The sequence below is a fragment of the Primulina huaijiensis genome, chromosome 8 (genome assembly GCF_012295235.1).
Source record: "Primulina huaijiensis isolate GDHJ02 chromosome 8, ASM1229523v2, whole genome shotgun sequence".
Lineage (NCBI taxonomy): Eukaryota > Viridiplantae > Streptophyta > Magnoliopsida > Lamiales > Gesneriaceae > Primulina > Primulina huaijiensis.
In genome coordinates this window covers 10,899,667-10,907,054 of record NC_133313.1, presented here as the reverse complement: position 1 = coordinate 10,907,054, position 7,388 = coordinate 10,899,667, and the positions used below count along the sequence as shown (strand labels likewise).

General features: G+C 40.9%; 1 pseudogene; it reads left to right on the top strand.

Moving 5' to 3' along the window:
* Nucleotides 1-2,295: 2,295 nt before the first annotated feature.
* The window catches only part of LOC140982866 (uncharacterized), a 7,067-nt pseudogene continuing 1,974 nt past the window's right edge, over nucleotides 2,296-7,388 (top strand).

The following is a 7,388-nucleotide window of genomic DNA, read 5'->3' as shown; positions in this document are numbered from 1 at the left end:
CTAACGTTTTCTTGCAGGTACAAACTGGAATTAAATGGAGAGGGAGGTAGGAGATAGTTCGAACCCGGGGTTATCTAAAGTACAAATGGAGGCGTTATTTGGGCATTTTAGTAGGATGTTGAAGGTTGAGATGGAGCAATTACATGAGCGGTTGGATAGGCTTGAGGTTAGTGCGAGTGGAAAAAAATCAAATCCTAAAAATATGGGTAGAGAAGAAGAAGAGGAAGAGGTTGATTGTGGAGGAGAAGAGGAGAGCCAAAATGATAATTGGGGTAGGAATGGAAGAGTTAGAGGAATTGGTAGAGGTAGAAGAGAAGCCGTTCGAGGTAGATATGATGGGAATAGGGAAGATGGTAATATGGGTAGTATTAAGATGAAAATCCCTTCGGTCCATGAGAAATCTGATCCGGAGGCATATTTAGAGTGGGAAAAGAGGGTAGAGTTTGTGTTTGAGTGTCACCACTATTCCGAACAAAAGAAGGTGAGGTTGGCGGTGGTTGAATTTTTAGATTATGCTCTCATTTGGTGGGATCAATTAGTGACCACTAGGAGGAGGTACAATGAGAGGCCCATAGAAACTTGGGATGAGATGAAGAGAGTGATGAGAAAAAGGTTTGTGCCCAACCACTACTATAGGGAGATGTTTAAGAGGCTACAAACTTTAAGGCAAGGGGTGAAGAGTNATGCATGGAAATAAGTTTGGGAGCCAAAGGAACGTTATTCAAATGCTAAATCAAGAGGAGTCCAGATACCACGGCGCCCGAGCGGCCAAATCTTACCGCCCGAGCGCCAAACATACTGTCCAGGACGTGAACTCCAGAAGCAGCGGCGCCCGAGCGGTAAAATATTACCGCCCGAGCGCGACCTGTCCAGAAGACTCCGCGCCCGAGCGGTTGAATCTCGCGCTCGAGCGCGCCTTGTTCCGAGAAACATTATCTTTTCCTATTTTAGAGTTTTAATTAGTTAGGTAACTAGATTTATCATATCTTTTGATTTGTATTCAATATATGGACGAAAAATTGAACATTATTCAGATTATCATTGATATTTTATAAAAGTTTTTGAGTTTTCTCTCAACTTTTTCAAGGCTTTAGCTTTGTAAACAAATATCAAACTTATCAAAGTTTTTAACTTTGTGGCGTTTGTCGATCGTGCTTGTGCGGATTGTCTTAGACTTGTTCTTTGAAGGTTCATCATAATTTTCAATTGTTTATCTCGTGATTATTTGTTGCTAAACTCTTCATAGTTTAGAGGTGAAAATCACAACACACGCATTTGATTCAAAAGATCGGGACAACACGAATTCCTTGTTCGATATTAAATTGAGGGCGCGATTTATATTTAATCGTGTTTGCTTTTATTCGTACGTGGATTTACATCATTTGGTATCAGAGCTTAGGTTCATTGAATTCAAGTAAGTTTCATATCTAATTATTCTTTAGTTCCGCTTTCAGATCTGTTTTGTTCTATTATTCTACGTCGTTCGTGAATCTGTGATACACGAAACTTTGTGTATTATTTTTCTCTGAATTTTCGGAATTTTAAGAGAAAAAAAAAAAGACTACCCAAAATTCGAAAAATTTGCCAATATTTCTTTTTAATATTTTTTTCTATTCCTTTTTGTGAGTCATATAGAAGTCTCTCACACAGTCAAAAAAAAATTTATATCTATCTTCAACTTGCTTGTCTACGCAGTCCACGTGAGTCGATCGCATTTGTTCACGAGTTTGAACTTGATTGTTTGATAGACGAATACAAAGCTTGAGCACCCTTTAGAGAGAGACATCAAATTCGAGTGGAAACATTTGAGTGTGAGTGATATTTCTTTGGAGTGACTAGTGAGTATTTGTTGTGAGCAAACAAAATACGAGAGGAGAGACGAGTGAATTTCTTTGGAGTGACCGTGAGCATTTGGGTGAGGAACATATTGTTTTCTACTAACGTTTTCTTGCAGGTACAAACTGAAATTAAATGGAGAGGGAGGTAGGAGATAGTTCGAACCCGGGGTTATCTAAAGTACAAATGGAGGCGTTATTTGGGCATTTTAGTAGGATGTTGAAGGTTGAGATGGAGCCATTACATGAGCGGTTGGATAGGCTTGAGGTTAGTACGAGTGAAAAAAATTCAAATCCTAAAAATATGGGTAGAGAAGGAGAAGAGGAAGAGTTTGATTTTGGAGGAGAAGAGGAGAGCCAAAATGATAATTGGGGTAGGAATGGAAGAGGTAGAGGAATTGGTAGAGGTAGAAGAGAAGCCGTTCGGGGTAGATATGATGGGAATAGGAAAGATGATAATATGGGTAGTATTATGATGAAAATCCCTTCGTTCCATGGGAAATCTGATCCGGAGGCATATTTAGAGTGGGAAAAGAGGGTAGAGTTTGTGTTTGAGTGTCACCACTATTCCGAACAAAAGAAGGTGAGGTTGGCGGTGGTTGAATTTTTAGACTATGCTCTCATTTGGTGGGATCAATTAGTGTCCACTAGGAGGAGGTACAATGAGAGGCCCATAGAAACTTGGGATGAGATGAAGAGAGTGATGAGAAAAAGGTTTGTGCCCAACCACTACTATAGTGAGATGTTTAAGAGGCTACAAACTTTAAGGCAAGGGGTGAAGAGTGTTGAGGACTACTATAAGGAGATGGAAGTAGTCATGATTAGGGCTAATATTGAGGAAGATAATGAGGCGACGATGGCTCGTTTTCTTTGTGGTTTGAACAGGGAAATCCAAGATCAAGTTGAGCTTCGGCACTACTTGGATCTAGACGAAATGGTGCAAATGGCACTAAAAGTGGAGCAACAACTCAAAAGGCGTGGAGTTGGCTGCACCAATCAAACCGGAGGTTCATCATCTTCATGGCGACCAAATGTGGTGAAGCCTGAGGAGAATAAGGTGGTGACCAAGCCCAAATTTGAGACCAAACAAGAGGCGCCTAAGCAAGGAGTGCACTAAATGTTTTAGGTGTCAAGGGTTGGGTCATATTTCTAGTGAAAGTCCTAATAAGATGGTAATGATCTTGAATGACTATGGTGAGTATGAATCTCATAGTGAGGGTGATGATGATGATGATATGACTGCATTAGAGGATCCTGACGAGGGTTATGAGGCGGTTGTTGGAGAAGCACTAGTGACTAGGCGTATAATGAGTGCCCAAGTCAAGGAGGAGGAGACTAACCAAAGGGAAAACTTATTCCATACTAGATGTTTTGTAAATCAAAAGGTTCGCAATTTAATCATAGATGGGGGGAGTTGTACTAATGTGGCTAGTTGTGAGATGGTAGAGAAATTGGGTTTACCTACATTAAAGCACCCTCAACCATATAGGCTTCAATGGTTGAATGATTGTGCGGAAGTGCAGGTGACAAAACAAGTGCTAGTGCTTTTTTCTATTGGGAAGTATGTGGATGAGGTCTTGTGTGTTGTGGTACCTATGCATGCTTGCCATATCTTGTTGGGTAGACCTTGGCAATATGATAGGCGAGGGACACATGATGGGTTCAAGAACAAGTATTCATTTTTGTTGAAAAGGGAGTCCATTGTTTTACTTCCGTTGTCCCCAAAGCAAGTGTTGGAGGACCAATTAAAAAAAAAGAGGAGAGATGAGGCCGAAAAAAAGAGTGAATTAAAAAGTGAGATGGCCTTTGAAGATAAAAATGAAATGGCTGAAAAAAGAGGGACAAAAAAAGTGAGATAGCCATACAAAAGAAAAAGGAGAGGAAAGAAAATGAGGGAAAAGAAAAGGAGAGGCAAGAGGCCAAAAAGAAAACATACATGGCCCAAAAAAGTGAGTTGACGCAATTGATGCACACACGTGAACCACTTGTGTTGATTCTTTACAAAGAGATCCTCTTTAACACAAGTGATATATCCGGGTCCCTTCCGAGCATTGTTGTTTCACTTTTGCAGGAATTTGATGATATATTTCCGTAGGAGCTACCTCAAGGGCTACCACCATTGAGGGGGATTGAGCACCAAATTGATTTGGTACCCGGGAGTGCATTACCAAATCATCCAGCTTATAGGAGCAATCCGGAGGAGGCTAAGGAGCTTCAACGACAGGTAAGTGAGTTGTTAGATAAGGGTTTTGTGCGTGAGTCCATGTCCCCTTGTGCTGTGCCTGTTTTGTTAGTTCCTAAGAAAGATGGTTCATGGCGTATGTGTGTGGATTGTAGGGCAATCAATAACATCACCATTAAGTATAGGCATCCCATACCTAGACTAGATGACATGTTAGATGAATTGCATGGTGCTTGTATCTTTAGCAAAATTGATTTGAAGAGTGGTTATCACCAAATTAGGATGAGGGAAGGTGATGAGTGGAAAACTGCATTTAAAACCAAATATGGGTTATATGAGTGGATGGTAATGCCCTTTGGCTTAACTAACGCTCCTAGCACCTTTATGAGGTTAATGAACCATGTCTTGCGTGCATACATAGGGAAATTTGTTGTTGTTTACTTTGATGATATCCTAGTATATAGCAAAGACTTGGATGAGCATGTTGATCACTTGAAACTTGTGTTAATCACACTAAGGGCTGAAAATCTATATGCTAACCTAAAGAAATGTGATTTTTGTACAAGCAAACTTGTCTTCCTTGGTTTTGTGGTAAGCTCACAGGGGATACAAGTGGATGAGGACAAGGTAAGTGCTATTCGAGATTGGCCATCGCCTACTACTGTTGGTCAAGTCCGAAGTTTTCATGGACTTGCAAGCTTCTATAGGAGGTTTGTAAAGGATTTTAGCACATTGGCAGCACCCATGACAGCGGTGATCAAGAAGAACGTTCCATTCCATTGGGGCGAGGAGCAAGAGAAGTCTTTTAATACTATTAAGCAAAAATTAATTAATGCTCCTTTACTTGTTTTGCCTGACTTTGCTAATACGTTTGAAATTGAATGTGATGCTTCAGGCGTAGGTATCGGCGGAGTTTTGATGCAAGGGGGACGGCCCGTGGCGTACTTTAGCGAGAAACTCAATGGAGCCGCCCTGAACTATCCCACGTATGATAAGGAGTTCTACGCACTTGTGAGGACTCTAGAGACGTGGCAGCACTACTTGAGGCCTAAGGAGTTTGTGATTCATACGGATCATGAGTCTCTAAAGCACCTTAAGGGGCAACAAAAGCTGAACAAGCGGCATGCCAAGTGGGTGGCATTCATAGAGACATTCCCCTACATAATAAAGTACAAACAAGGTAAGGAAAATATAGTGGCCGACGCACTATCACGAAGGTACTTACTTTTCTCTACCTTGGAGTCTAAAATATTGGGGTTTGAGCATGTCAAGGAGTTGTATGTGCTAGATGACGATTTTAAGAATGAGTTTGAAACTTGTATGCATGGTCCACATGATAAATTCTATTTGCATAATGGTTTCTTGTTTAGAGAAGATAGGTTGTGCATCCCTAGATCATCCGTTCGTGAATTACTTGTTAGGGAGGCACATGGGGGTGGTTTGATGGGACACTTTGGTGTGGCAAAAACTTTAAGTGCATTGCATGAACATTTCTATTGGCCACACATGAAGCGTGATGTTGAGCGTGTTTGTGATAAGTGCATAACTTGTAGACAAGCTAAGTCTAGGACACAACCACATGGATTGTATACACCACTTCCTGTTCCTAGTGAGCCTTGGGTTGACATTTCTATGGACTTTGTTTTGGGGTTGCCTAGGACTAAGAAGGGGAGGGATTCAATATTTGTTGTTGTTGATAGATTCTCTAAGATGGCACATTTCATTGCTTGTCACAAAACTGATGATGCGTCTCACATTGCGGATTTGTTCTTTAGAGAAGTCGTTAGGTTGCATGGCATGCCTAGGACTATTGTTTCTGACCGTGATGTTAAATTCTTGAGTTACTTTTGGAAGACTTTATGGGCTAAACTTGGCACAAAATTGTTGTTTTCTACTACTTGTCATCCTCAAACGGATGGGCAAACTGAAGTTGTCAATAGGACATTAGGAACACTTTTGCGTGCTATTCTTAAAAAGAACTTGAAGAATTGGGAAAATTGTTTGCCATTTGTTGAGTTTGCTTATAATCGTTGCGTGCATTTTACTACGAACTATTCGCCATTTGAAATTGTTTATGGTTTTAACCCTTTGACTCCGTTAGATTTGATGTCTTTACCTGTGAGTGAAAGGTTAAACATGGATGGGAAAAAGAAGGCGGAATTTGTTAGGAGTTTGCATGAGAAGGTCAAAGCTAATATTGAAAAGAAGAATGAACGATACACAAAGCAAGCCAACAAGGGAAAGAAGAAGGTGATATTTGAGAAAGGTGATTGGGTGTGGCTACACTTGAGGAAGGAAAGATTCCCCGAGAAGAGACGTTCTAAACTATTACCTAGGGGTGATGGACCATTCCAAGTACTTGAAAGGATCAATGACAATGCCTACAAACTCGATCTACCAGGTGAGTATCACGTGAGTTCTACTTTCAATGTTAGTGACTTGTCGTTGTTTGATGTAGGTGACGAGTTGAATTTGAGGACAAATCCTTTTCAAGAAGGGGAGGATGATGCGAACACGGATGTGCACGTCCCAAGGAAAGCATGGGATCCCTTAGAGTTACCAGCGGGACTAATCACGAGGGGACGACTGAAGAAGTTTAAAGAGGCGTTGCAGGGGCTCATGAGCAAGGAAGAAGGACTTACAAGCGAGGTGCAAAGTGCTGAAGTGTTCGAGATGCATGGAAATAAGTTTGGGAGCCAAAGGACCGTTATTCAAATGCTAAATCAAGAGGAGTCCAGATACCACGGCGCCCGAGCGGCCAAATCTTACCGCCCGAGCGCCAAACATACTGTCCAGGACGTGAACTCTAGAAGTCGCGGCGCCCGAGCGGTAAAATATTACCGCCCGAGCGCGACCTGTCCAGAAGACTCCGTGCCCGAGCGGTTGAATCTCACACTCGAGCGCGCCTTGTTCCGAGAAACATTATCTTTTCCTATTTTAGAGTTTTAATTAGTTAGGTAACTAGATTTATCATATCTTTTGATTTGTAGTCAATATATGGACGAAAAATTGAACATTATTCTGATTATCATTGATATTTTATAAAAGTTTTTGAGTTTTCTCTCAAATTTTTCAAGGCTTTAGCTTTGTAAACAAAAATCAAACTTATCAAAGTTTTTAACTTTGTGGCGTTTGTCGATCGTGCTTGTGCGGATTGTCTTAGACTTGTTCTTTGAAGGTTCGTCATAATTTTCGATTGTTTATCTCGTGATTATTTGTTGCTAAACTCTTCATAGTTTAGAGGTGAAAATCACAACACACGCACTTGATTCAAAAGATCGGGACAACACGAATTCCTTGTTCGATATTAAATTGAGGGCGCGATTCATATTTAATCGTGTTTGCTTTTATTCGTACGTGGATTCACATCA